The following is a 14,085-nucleotide window of genomic DNA, read 5'->3' as shown; positions in this document are numbered from 1 at the left end:
TGCACCATATAGCAAGAAAACTTGTATCTAATGTGTAAATAAAGACAACATTTCTAGCTAACTCCAGACATTTACAGACAATTTAAGGTGGTTTCTCTGCAGGGTGACTGTAGAAATGTTATCATGATTCTGCCAGATTTTATTTTTGTTTATTTAAAGTGCTACTTAAGTGTCACCATTTGAAGCAGCTGCATAGTGGGCTGACACAGTTTGCTGTCATTGCTGTCTGAGTAGTTATGCAAATTAGTAAATTATATTCAAATTACACCATCATGCATGGTGCTTTGAATTCATTTTTAATAAGCCTCCCCATTTTAAATGCCACTGTTTGTAGAGAACAAAAACGCAAGAAGAGTTAGTTAAACTGACCTTGAAGCTGAAGTTAGACACCTCTTGCTGGCCAGTGAGCCCAGAAGCAGAAAGTAAGTAACTGCCAGGATTCCAGGTCATATGAGGAGGAAGGGATGGTGGGGGAAGGGGAACATAATTACTCCACTGGCCAATCCTATTTCATTTAGTGATACTGAAACATTTGTTCACACAACTGTGCCCTTGAAGGTATAACAAGAATGAGGCAATGCTGCTCCCTTCTTACATTTATGAAATCAACATTTTCTTTAATTGGCTGAGCCACCAGAGATTACAATATTGTAAGAAAATAAGAGGCCTGATTCTTAATTGTGATAAGGGTCCTTTGTGCTGCTCCACTAGCGTATATCCAACCACCGGGGAATCCCCAACTCCAGTGAAGATCATTGGTGAAATGGAACCAGTGTAGCAACTCTGTCACCCCTTCCTTACAGCTCTAGAAGTAGGGTTATGGCCAAAGAACAGGGGGGCACGACTGGACCCCTGCTGGGCTCTGAATGTTTCTAATTGCCAGAACAGTCCCTTAGGGCTACAGGCAACCTGGCATTGCCTAGAGAAAGCACAGGGATAGCATAAGCCACCTCCACCCAACCTTAGTCCTGCTGTGAGTGGAACTTGGCCAGCGCAGAGAAATGGGCCCAGGTAACCTTAAGAAGAAAGGAAAGAATCTACAGAGGTCTTCTGTGCCTGTTCCTTGTTTGCAGTCACCCCCCCCCCTTTCCTTGAATTATCTCTTCCTTAGGCAGAGGAGTCCAGCGACATATGGCATATAAAAGATGAGGCACTGTTAGTAACCACTGGTGAAGGACATATCTCCAGCCTGTGATTTACCTATGACTATTGGAAATGAATAAGAGGTTAATTAGCACCATCTGCCACAGTGTCAGGAAAGTAAGGAACTCCAGATACTTCCCTTGGAATTAGCATAAACTCGCTAGCAACTTTCAATGTTTGTACTAATTTTTATAGCAGCTTGTATTAATTATGGAGCTGGTCAAAAACACCTTTAATTTTTCATAGGAAATTTTGAAAAATGTTCATGTGCTGGATGCAGAGACCCGCTATTCCCTTGTGCACACCCCAGATAAGCTATCTGGCCACATGGAGTGGGGTCACTGGACCTGTAAAGGATGGCCACTGAGCCCATATCTGCTTTGACAGAAACCAGCAAAGGAGAGGAACAGCAGGCTCCTGTTGCATTAATTTAGATGGCAAACACACCATAATTACTACAACACTCCTCTCTTCCATATCCAGCAAGAGCTAGATTACTATTGTGCAGAAGTCTTGGGCCTTTACTTTATCTTTGGCCCCGAGAACTCGATTCTTCAATTTTAGTGTTTCAGGTGGTCTCAGCCCTTTTGCTGCGGCTGTACTCATTCGGTCACGTTTGGGCTCATAATGCAAGCACCACATAGTAAGACCCTGATTAAGCAAAGGACTTAAACGTGTGACTAAGTCCATCTCTATTCAGCAAAGCACTTAAGCACATGATGAACCTTAACGTTAAGTCAACAGGACTTAAGCATGTGCTTAAGAGCTTTGCTGAACACTGAATAGGAATGGCCTTAAGCACATACTTGGGGCTTGTCTACATTGGCAATTTACAGTGCTGGAACTTTCTTGCTCAGGAGGTGTGGGGAAAAAAAGAAAACAAAAAAGCCACACCCCCCTCCTCACCCCCCACCGAGCGCTACAAGTTTCAGCGCTGTAAAGCACCAGCTTAGACAGCGCTCCCAGCTGCGCTCCTCATGGAGGTGGGAGCTCTCTCCCAGCGCTCTGACGCAACCACACAAGCCATGTTAAAGCACTGCCAGTGTAGACTAGCCCTTAGTTAAGCACATGCTTAAGTCCTTTGTTAAATTGGAGACTAAATGCCATCTGTGCCTGTACAGGGAGTTCAATCACCATTTAGCCATAGTGTGTGCACCATGAAAACATTGCCATTTGCCCTGCGGAACAGAAAAGGTACCAGTATGGCTAGTGAATCAGGTTGTTCATTTTTTATGGGAAGGCCTTTCTAATTGGCTTGTTTGCTTAAAAGTAAAGCTCTATAAAGTCAAACCTTCACAAGAGAGAATTTATTAGTAACCAAAGGAATTATGACAGTATTGAGAGACCAGTAATCATCACATTATTAGATATATTGCTGTAGTGACTGGAGACCTCAATTCCATTAGTTATACATTAGACAAACAATAAAAAACGGGTGGAGAATGGCTTTTCCTAAAAATGGAGTTGACCTGTACTCCCTGTGGCGAATCAGGAGCATCCAAACCCTTCTAACTAAAAATACTGTACACGTTATAGTGATTGTCTAAAAAGCCAGCCATGCTACTGTAAGTTATGTTATAAACCATTAGCACTGGAGTATTACAGTATCATTGTTTTAATAAGGGAAGCAAGGTACAGAGGTGGAAGTAGGCTGGTGTCAACTCAAGTCCTTGAAAGGGGTGACAATTTTGTCATTTCACTTCATACCCCTAAAGTTTTGCTCTTGAAGCTTTAGTAAAATTGTCAGATTAAAACTTAGATAGAAAATGTGAATGTTGTTAATGTTTCAGGTCATTGGCCATCTTCTCTGAAGAAGGGGTGTACTGAGAGTGGATCTTTCCAAATGAAGATCACGGCTTTGCTAGAAAAAAGCAATATCCCCATCCTGAGAAGGATTACAGTGCTGTTCTTTATGCATAAAGGCTTAGCATTTCTGTGGGAGGCCAGCATTCTACCAGGCCACTGCTCTTCTCTTAACTATTCACCCTAAGAACAGTTTTATTTCTCCAATATTTGATGTTTCTCAGGGGTGACTGTTTCCCCTGTAGAACAGAACAACGATAACGTGAGGCTGATTTAGAATGATAAACATTACAATAAAATCAGCTCTCAGGCTGCAAACATGAGGGTACATAAAAGGGTAGTGGCCTACACAAGTGCACGTTTCACAGACACCAAGGCCCAGATTCTGCAAGCTGATCCATGCAGGTGGAACTCTACACCTGTGCTCTTTGCTGCAGTGAAAGGAGCTCTACACAAACACTGAGAACCAGCTTGTATGATCAGAGTAGGCCTCTGAGGCAAGAACAGAAGAGATCAAAGATCTTTCTCAGAGAGCTGCTCCCTTGGAAATAGTAAAAATATGCAGCTTATTTAAGAACGGGAATGGAATAAGTAGTAGTATTATTGTGAGGCTTATGTGGGGCCTGGAATAGAAAAACAAACCAGTTTCCAGGCTATATAACTGAAGGAACTCCAAAGGAGAGTAGCTCAGGGGACTACAAGCCTCCATGAGCAAGCAGAGAAAATACTTTGCCTCTGACTATATACGCATTAGACCATGCTCGATCACCTTGGTGTCTGAGGCCCAGATCCACAAAGGGACATGAGTGTTGCAACACTCCTAACTTTTACTTGCCTAGGAAATCAAAGGAACAACACTGCAATCCAGAAAACTTGAGTTAGGTGCCTAAGCTCGCTATACAATGCATGGGGAGAGACAATGGAGAGGAGTGTCTTAAGCCCCTCCCCTCTTATGAAGAATGCACCTCTGCTTAGCCATCCACAACCAGGAACCCCTCTTCTGGAGTTAGGTGGCTGTGTCATTTCTTGGGAGAATAAGTTCGGTGTCTGCCTCATTCCACATAAAACTGTCATGGGGAAGCTCCACTCACCGCTTGTCTGGTGTCTCCTCCTGGTCACTCTGGGGATTAGCTCTCAAGGTCAACACCCCTTCTCATAGTTGCACACAGTCACAATGTCTCTCTCAGGTCTGCAGCTCCTCTCTTGTCCCAGGGACCACAGTGTCCTCTTCGTGATTCAGCCCACTGCCTAGGTCAATCAGTGTTTTCCCTCTTCCGGGTACAGTTCTCCAAATTCTCTGTCGTTCCCACAGTGACCCAGGCTGTCTTCCAATTCACTGCCCCATGTCTGGTCTATGCCACACTCTCGGTAGCTGGTAGGGGAACCCAGACCTGTTCACTACTCAGGGTTCCAGTCCAGGGACACTCCACCCAGCAGTTCTGGGCTTTCTTCTCCCAACCCGCACTGCTCCTTCCCTGAACTGCTTCCTACAAATCCTGGTTCCCCTCCTTGCTCTGGGTGTACCATCTCTATACCCTCCTCCCACAGAGTGACTACAGCCTCCACATCCCTGCAGCCATAGGTGCTCCAGGGCTGGAGCACCCACGGGGAAAAATTGGTGGGTGCTCTGCACCCACCGGCAGCTCCCCACCCCAGCTCACCTCCGCCTCCTCCCCTGAGCGTGCCGCTGGGTCCTGCTTCTTCCCCCTCCCTCCCAGCACTTGCTCCGCGAAATAGCTGTTTCATGCTGCAAGCCTGGGGAGGAGGGGGAATGTTGCACGCTTGGGGGAGGAGGCAGGGCTGGGGCAGGGACTTGGAAAGGGATCCAATAGGGGCCGGGGGGTGCGAGCACCCACCAGTGTTGACAAAAGTTTGTGCCTGTACCTGCAGCCTCCAAACACTCCTTCCTCTTCCTAGGGATTAACTGCCCTTTCCTAGCAGTAGCTGCCGTATAGTGCCAGCTTCCTGGCTTTATAGGCCCTGCCTGTTCCTGCACAGCTGAACCTGTTTGCAATCAATTCCCTGTCCCCACCCCTTCCACCAGCTGCAGCCTGTGGAGCTAATAGGCCGACATGACCACTTTAACCCCGTCTAGTCCTGTGCACACTCCATCACACACCCACATGATAACTTTTAGCCCAGTGGTTAGGGTACTCATCTGGGATATGGGAGATCCAGAGTCAATTACCCCCTCTGCCTGCAGAGAAAAGATTTGAACATGTGTCTCCCCCACCTCTCAGGAAAGTGCTGTAACCACTGAGTTATAAGATGTTCTGATGTGGGCCTCCCTCAATCTCTCCTGTTGAAGCTGTTCCATTTTGGATAAATAACGAGTCATTGGGCAGAAGAAGGAGGAGAATGACACTGTAGCCTGGTTAGTAGGGTTCCTAAATGGGTGGCCCAGGATCCAGTTCCTCTGCTCTAGGGACACTTTAGTTATTGAGCCAAATTGGAACAACTTTGGCAATAGAGACTGAGGGAGCTATCCACATCAGACTATCCCATAGCTCAGTGATTAGAATACTCTCCTGAGACGGGGGAGACTTCTGCTCAAATCCTTTCTCCCCATCAGGCAGAGGGGGCATTGAACCTGGGTCTCCCACAGTGCAGGTGAGGACATTAACCACGGAGTTAAAAATTATAAGGTGAGACCTACTTATTCCTCCAGCCAGATTTTGAATGGGCCCTGGGCTGGCTCAGAGACCGATATGTGAGTTAGGCAGATGAACATCTGTCTTCCTCTAGTGTGTGGATTGCTCTTGGGCTTAGGCAGGAGATAGGTGTTTGGACACCTAGAGTAAGGCAGCAGAGTGCATGCCCAGAGGCAGAAACTTAGGCGTGAAGGGAACTTTTACTGCAAAAACTTAGGTGCCAAGTGAGTTTGGGTGCCTGTAGTTGAGTGGGAGTTTTGTGCATCTCAGTGGAGTCTAAAAGTGGGACGTAGGCATCTAAATGTGGGGGCATAGACATAGTTTGACTTCTATATTTGGGAGGACAGCTCCAGTCAGGCCAACAGGGCTGCCCTCCCATGCCACCTCCCCAGCTCCGCCTATCTCTGGGAGTTAAGTACCTAAATAGCTTTGTGGATCTGAACTTTAAGTGCCTGACTTAGAGAAAGCACACAAAATGCAGCCTCTTCCTCTAGGAACAGACATTAAAAATGACTTCTGCTGCCCCTCCTGTGCACACAGGATAGGCTCAGCCAGTCAGGCAACCAGAATAAATTCCATGTGACCATTCCCAGCTAGTCTAGTTCTACACTGGAAATCCCATATACAACTCCCTACCTTTGTATTCCCCCCCCCCCCCCGCCTAGGTATCCAGCTAGTGCCAAAAGTTTCAGGTCCAGCCTCTAGGGGATGTACCCTGAGTTCTAACAAAGCTCATCATGTTTGCACAAGCACCTCAGACTCAAATAAAGACTGATTTCAACTACTTTTTTGTCTCAAGTTGAGTATTTCACACAGTTTATGTCAACTAAATCTTTCTGCCTTCTCACAAAGTAGGATTTAAAATGTAGGCTTGCAGATAACTTAGAGGGAGATTTCATGGTACTGGCAAGTCTATATAAGTTTACAGTGCATTTAGTAGTCATTTTCTTGCAACAAAGTAAAAATATAGAATATGTGTGTTAAATAAATAATGGACACTTTAAACAAAGAGAGGGAGAGAGAGTGAGAAAGATACTTAAAACAATTCAGCTCCTCAGCAGTGGATTCAATTAATGGTTAAAAGGGGGAAAAAAGCTTGAAAATCAAATCGTTTTTTAACACCCAAGTACTTTTAAACAAAACAATCTGGCACATCTTTCAATTTTTTTTCTACACTGTAAAGATTTGACAAACATCTAGGCTTAGTTGCTTTCTCAACCGATTTTGGTTTATATGTGACATTCTGGAAAGTGAAAAAGATTGTAGAAAATATTATTGCAAAGCAAACCAAATAATAGCTCCTGATTTTGTGGCGTGTCATTCATTTTAGGAGCCAAATTTACCTCCATCTCACACAGGTCTGACGTTCTCTCACTGTTTATTGCTTAAAGCTATTTACCTCAGAGTTTTAAAAGAGCTGGAGGAGGAGCTCACTGGACCGTTAATGATGAATATCAATAAGTCTTAGAAACTGGCAAAATTCCAGAAGACTGGAAGAAAGCTAATGTCATGCCAGTATTTTAAAATGGTAAATGGGATGACCTGGATAATTATAGCCTTTCATCCTGACATCAATTCTGGGCAAGATAAGGGGTTGGATGATATAGGACTTGATAAATAAAGATTTAAAGGAGGGTAATACAATTAATGACAATCAACGTGAGTTTATGGAAAATAGATGAAAGTACAAGTTTGGTTGATAAATGTAATAGGGTTGTTGAAATAGACTTCTGTAAGTCATTTGACTTGATACTGCATGCATTTGGATTAAAAAAACTAGAACAATATAAGATTAATATGGCACACATTACATGGATTAAAAACTGGCTCACTGGTAGGTTTCAAAATGTAACTGTAAATCAGGAATTGTCATCAAGGAGATGTGTTTCTAGTGGGGTCCTGCAAGAAGCGGTTCTTGGCTGTACACTATTTAACATTTTTATTAATGAGCTCTAAGAAAACATCAAATAATCACTGATAAAGTTTGTAGGTAACACAAAATTTAGGGGAGTGGTAAATAATGAAGAGGACAGATGACTGATACAGTGTCAGCTGGAGCTCTCGGTAAGCTGGATGTGAGCAAATAATAGGTGTTTTAATATGGCTAAATGTAAAAGTATAAATCTAAGAACAAAGACTATAGGCCATACTTACATGATGGGGGACTCTATCCTGGGAAGGAGAGACTCTAAAGAAGAATAAGGGATTGTGATGGATAATCATCTGAACATGAACATGAACAGTGCTGTGGCCAAAAGGGCCAGTGCAATCCTTGGATGCACAAACGGGCATCTTGAGTAGAAGTAAGTAAGTTATTTTACCTCTGTATTTGGCACAGGTCTGGCTGCTGCTGGAGAACTGTGGCGAGTTCTGGTGCCCACAATTCAAGAAGGATGTTGATAAATTGGAGAGGGTTCATAGAAGAAACACTGAGAATTATTGAAGGATTAGAAAACATGCCTTCTAATGATAGACTCAAGGAGCTCAATCTGTTTAGTGTAACAAAGAAGTTAAGGGGTGATTTGATTGCAGTTTTTAAGTACCTACATGGGGAACAAATATCTAGCAGAGAAAGATATAATATGATCCAGTGCCTGGAAGCTGAAGCTAGACAAATTCAGACTGGAAAAAAACTGGTGCACATTTTCAACTGTGAGGATAAGTAACCACGGGGACAATTTAGCAAGGATCATGGTGGCGTCTTCATCACTGACAATATTTAAGTCAAGTTAGGATGTTTTTCTATAAGATCTGCTATAGGAATTATTTTGGGGAAATTCTATAGCACATATATAGCACATAATTCTATAGTGGTTTTTGGAAGGGGGGGTGTGGGGGTGGTGGGTGGGGGGTGAGAAAACCTGGATTAGTGCTGGAAATGACCCACCTTGATTATCATGCGCATTATAAAGAGAGGTTTCAAAGAGGGATGGGCTATTACCAGCAGGAGAGTGAGTTTGTATGTGTGGGGGGGGGAGGGGGGGGAAGGGTGAGAAAACCTGGATTTGTGCTGGAAATGGCTCTACTTGATGATCACTTTAGATAAGCTGTTACCAGCAGGAGAGTGGGGTGGGAGGAAGTTTTGTTTCATGGTCTCTGTGTGTATATAATGTCTTCTGCAGTTTCCACGATATGCTATGCATCCGATGAAGTGAGCTGTAGCTCACGAAAGCTCATGCTCAAATAAACTGGTTAGTCTCTAAGGTGCCACAAGTACTCCTTTTCTTTTTACAAATACAGACTAACACGGCTGTTACTCTGAAATCTATAGCACAGTGGTTCTCAAACTGTGTGGGTTGCGATCCCCTTTGAATGGGGTCACCAGGGCTGGCTTAGACTTGCTGGGGCCCAGGGCCGAAGCCCGAGCTACGCTGCCCAGGGCCAAAGCCAAAGCCCGAGAGCTTCAGTCCTGGGCGGCAGGGCTCAGGTTGCAGGCCCCCTGCCCGGGGCTGAAGCCCTTGAGCTTCAGCTTTGGCCCCCCATGCCCAGAACGGTGAGGCTTGGGCTTTGGCCACCCAGGGCAGCGGGGCTTGGGCGGGCTCAGGCATCTGTCCCCCTTCCTGAGGTCGTGAAGTAGTTTTATTGTCAAAAGGGGGGTCACGCTGAAGTTTGAGCACCCCTGTTATAGCATGTGTTGTACAGGAGGGCAAAACAGATAATCACATTGGTCCCTTCTGGATTCGGAATCTGTCAATCTGTGAACATGCTGACTTTTCAAATGCAGATAGTAGAAACCTTTATAACCTGCTAAAGAAATTAATCTAATATAGTGAAGGGAAGCTGGATGGATTTGTAGTTAGCTCACATAACTGAGTCAGGAGCTCTGGGTTCAAATCCTGGCTCAGCCACTGATTTATTGTGTGTCTGTGGTCAGGTCACTTTTCTTCTCTGTGCCTCAGTTTTCCCATCTGTAAAACTGAGATGATACAATACTTGCCAACCACCAGATCCTCACACGGCCAGCACTGTGTAGCCATGACACTAGTAGCCATGGCACTCACATCACAACTTCAGTGATGAGAAAGAATCCTGTTGAGGCGGACTCTAAACTGTCTTTTGGAGATGACAATTCAAGAAAATCTATGGCACAAAAGTCTCCTCAAGGACAGAGGATATCCAGACCTGGAGGAATAAAGATGATGGTGTGTTCATGGAGCTATAATTTGTTATTAACTGTTAATTCTGAATAATGATTATACAGGAAAGGCAGCGCAAGGGAGAGAGTTGTATATGTATTTTTCCTTTAAGTCTTTAAAGCCAGGCTGGAGGAGGTTGGGAAGAGACAAGACAGAAGCCTCTCAGTGAAGCTCTCTGTGTGTGCGTGTGTGTGTGTGAGATTGATTTATAATACTATTTTCCTTACTCTAATAAAATTAATTGTTCAGTGGTAAAGAAAGACTCTTTCTGTGACTCTTTACTATTGTCACAGGAGGCCACCAAACATCTTTGGAAGTAGTGTTTTACCTCTGCCTGTCTGGCTCTCCACAACAGGAAGAGGGGCATAGAAGGAGCAAGAATGAAGGGCGCTGGAGAGAAGCCCCTCTCCTCAGCATGTTGCCCTGTGATCCACTGAGTTTCCACTAAGTAATCTCTGTTAGCAGAAATACTGCATCAAGCAGCTGTAATTGTTACCTTCACAAAATAGGGCACCCCCACATTTTCCTAAATCGTAGGGCTCCAGGCGAAAAGCACCTACCCTTACCCAATTCGTAGGACTCAGGGCCACCCATACACAATTCTTAGGGCTCAGGGTGTAACTAACCTGGTCAATTTAAGTACCCACACCCTTTCCCAATATGTAGGGCTCCGGGTGTATACTACTTCTGCAGGTGTGCAGGACCTTTTACCAGTGAAAGAGCTTTACACAGTAATATACTACATAACCTCTAGTTATTAACAATCACCAAAACCAGACTCCACACGCTACACATACAGTGCTCACCACTCCCAATAAGACAGATGAACTTTTCTTGATGGCCAGTCAGGATCAGGTCCATCTGGGCCCGGGGGACCCCAGTTTCTGCACAGTATCATTGGCAGAGTGTTGAGGTCTGGCAGCTCTGATCTTTGGGGCTATGTCCTGGAGTTGGGTCCCAAAGAACTTCCTTTTGGACCCCAGTTGATATAGTGAAAATTGAATCCTTTTTGGCTGTACCTTAACCACTCATTATACTAAAATTTTACTAACCAATCCTAACACAATGTAACAATTCTCTAACCAATCCTAGCCCACCACCTTAATTAATTTACACCTAGCAAAATTAATTAGGTAACAGACAGAAACAATTAAAGAACCAGACAGAGACCATACGGACAAACAATAGGGAAGTGGGGATCATAATGACAAAACAATAAAGAAATGAGGATTTCACAATCACAACTATTGATAAGTGATTTCTTGCCAGACAGAATGCTATCAAACTAAGTTTTCTTCAACCATCTTGTCAAAGTTCCTTCTCCACTCTGAACTCGAGGGTACAGATGTGGGGACCTGCATGAAAAACCCCCTAAGCTTATTTTTACCAGCTTAGGTTAAAACTTCCCCAAGGTACAAACTATTTTACCTTTTGCCCTTGGACTTTATTGCTGCCACCACCAAGCGTCTAAAAATATATAACAGGGCAAGAGCGCACTTGGAAACGTCTTTCTCCCCAAAATCCTCCCAAACCCTACACCCCCTTTCCTGGGGAAGGCTTGATAAAAATCCTCACCAATTTGCATAGGTGAACACAGACCCAAAGCCTTAGATCTTAAGAACAATGAAAAAGCAATCAGGTTCTTAAAAGAAGAATTTCAATTGAAGTAAAAGAATCATCTCTGTAAAATCAGGATGGTAAATACCTTACAGGGTAATCAGATTCAAAACATAGAGAATCCCTCTAGGCAAAACCTTAACTTACAAAAAGACACAAAAACAGGAATATACATTCCATTCAGCACAGCTCATTTTATCAGCCATTTAAACAAAACAGAATCTAACACATATCTAACTAGATTGCTTATTAGCCCTTTACAGGAGTTCTGACCTGCATTCCTGCTCTGGTCTCAGCAAAAGCAACACACAGACTGAGAGAACCTTTGTTTCTCCCCCCTCCAGCTTTGAAAGTATCTTGTCTCCTCATTGGTCATTTTGGTCAGGTGCCAGCGAGGTTATCCTAGCTTCTTAACCCTTTACAGGTGAAAGGGTTTTTCCTCTGGCCAGGAGGGATTTAAAGGTGTTTACCCTTCCCTTTATATTTATGACACATCTTAAGATCTGTTTCTTTATCTGGTGATAGTGGGAGCCATTAGGAAGGGGTCTCCTTCCTAACAGCCTGATATTACATTGTTTTAATGTAATTTAGATGGAATGTGAGGATGTGACTTCCTGCTCTCAGCTAATGGCTGCTGCTCGGCTGCTCTTTTAATCTGGCTGCAGACGAAAGCCTTCGGCTTTAGGCCTTACAATATGGCTGCAGACAAAGGCCTTATCCTTACATAATACCCTTCTGTGACTTCTGTGCTCCACAACCAGGAGACTCAGCAGTGAGCTGTAGGGGGCTTACAAGGCCACTGCACTCCCCACTCTGTAAGGCTGAAAGTGACAGGGCAGAGTTTTGTGTGATGTATTTTTCTCCCTCCTGATTCTTCTGCAGGACGGGATCACTTTGCCCGAGAAGTTCCTCGTACCTGTGCTTGGTAAACCATCCCAGTATGTTCAGAATTGGAAGCATTTTACTCTCCTTTATGACATCAATATAACACCAAACATTCAAAAATCATAAGTGGGGCTCCAAAAAAATCATGCGATTGGAAAGAATAATGAATTTGGGGATTATATTATTTGCTGTCTGGGTTTTGAGCCTTTATGGGTCATAGTTTCAAGTTTTTCCTCCGCAATTCTGAAGGCTGGAAACTTTTTAAAAAAAAAACAAAAAACAAAAACAAAAACCCAATGGAGATTCTCACAGCATTACCTGAACTCCAGGAGCTCAAGCTCTAAGAAAAACACCCAATCGAGTGATGCTTGTGATTAAAATCATGAGAGTTGGAAACGCTGACATATACTTATGATCTACCTATGCCTAGAATGTCCATAATGTCCAGGTTTGAGGCAGAGTCTGTATTTAAATGTGTCGCTGTGAATAACACGTGAATTTCTTTTAACAGGATTAAAACAAGATTTTCATTCTTGTTTAAAGTATGGACTTGAGGATAGTAATTATATGAGGATGTTATTAGGCTGAACTAATATCTCATGTTAATATGGTTTGCTTTGAGAAGGGAATCTTACCAGTTTTGGAACTGGTAACGTGGAGAGGAGAAATTCAATTTTTGGTAGCTTTGCACATGGGCATTACATTGTTTATGATGCGCAAGGGGAAGGGTGTACTTTCACATTTGAAATTGTGCAGCTCAAACCTGTGAAACTTCTTCCAGGTAGAGAGAAGAATGACTTGAACAGCTAGTTCTAGCTAATCCATGTCATCTCTCTTATCTAGGTATTTACATCAGATGCTTCACCATGCTATCTTAGCTCCTCTAGTTATCTAGGAAACAGGTTCAATCCTCTGCACTGATTCCAGTCTAAATCAATTTTAACTCCAATGAAGTCAATATAAGTTTCAAACCAGCATAAATAAGCAAAAGATGAGGTGCAATAAGTCATAGTGCTCTCCAGCAATAAAAGTGGAAGGAACTTTGCCTGATTGTGCCCTGGATTTTTATGTTCTATCCCTACCTCCCCCGAGTTTGTAAAAATGACGCCATAGCAAGAGGGGGGAAGTGAGTTATATTCCACTTTCCCACAATTCTGAGATAAAAATAAAACAGCAGCAAACAAGAATGTTTGGAATTCAGAAAAAGAAAATGTTTAATTTGCATATGTGCACAATGCCCTGCCTGCTATGCCTTACTAACAATTCAAAGCAATAACCAGGTGGCAAAAGAGCAGTTACAGTACATGCAAAAACAGCTGGGTGTGCATTAACATGATGAGATAGATATTAATACATCTGTCAAAATAAATACACATATCTTTCACCTAAAGAACAAAACTTCAGAGACTATTGCAAAAGGAAAGGTACAATGAAACAATCAAAAGTGAGAGTGAAAACCGTAATACACGGGAACATGTAACCTTTTGGAGCCAAAAAACGGAAAGAGGCAAGTGGCTGATAGCCAGTAAGGACTAAATCCTGAAGTTCTTACTTAAGAAAAACTCCCATTGAAGTCCATGAGATTTTTGACTGAATAAGGACTGCAGGATTTGGGCCTTAGTTAATAGAAATGATGAATAGTTAGAAATGTCTTTACTAATCAATTTTAAACCACATATTTACTTATCATGTAACTGAGGAGAATAAAAGGTGGAAACATTAAAGCTTCATTCAAATAAAAAAAAATAAAAAAAATTCAAATAAATATGATTATTTAGGAAAATCCGAGATCATGAATATCTACTGAAATCAAAACTGACACAATAAAAGTTAATAAATACTTTAAATAA

At 43.1% G+C, this 14,085-nt stretch overlaps 1 protein-coding gene across 2 annotated transcripts in view; it reads right to left on the bottom strand.

Annotated features, from left to right (window-relative positions):
• The window catches only part of CKMT2 (creatine kinase, mitochondrial 2), a 35,208-nt gene extending 34,749 nt beyond the window's left edge, over positions 1-459 (bottom strand). Inside the window, exon 1 of one of the 2 annotated variants that reach the window (XM_007066430.3) lies at positions 370-459. The gene's annotated coding sequence lies outside the window, so the exon portion shown is untranslated. The remainder of the gene's footprint in view (positions 1-369) is intronic. The other variant, XM_043547416.1, reaches the window with a different exon arrangement.
• Positions 460-14,085: the final 13,626 nt, after the last annotated feature.

This window comes from Chelonia mydas, chromosome 5 (genome assembly GCF_015237465.2).
Source record: "Chelonia mydas isolate rCheMyd1 chromosome 5, rCheMyd1.pri.v2, whole genome shotgun sequence".
Lineage (NCBI taxonomy): Eukaryota > Metazoa > Chordata > Testudines > Cheloniidae > Chelonia > Chelonia mydas.
Note: the sequence above shows the minus strand (reverse complement) of the source record. Positions and strands in the feature narration are given on the sequence as shown.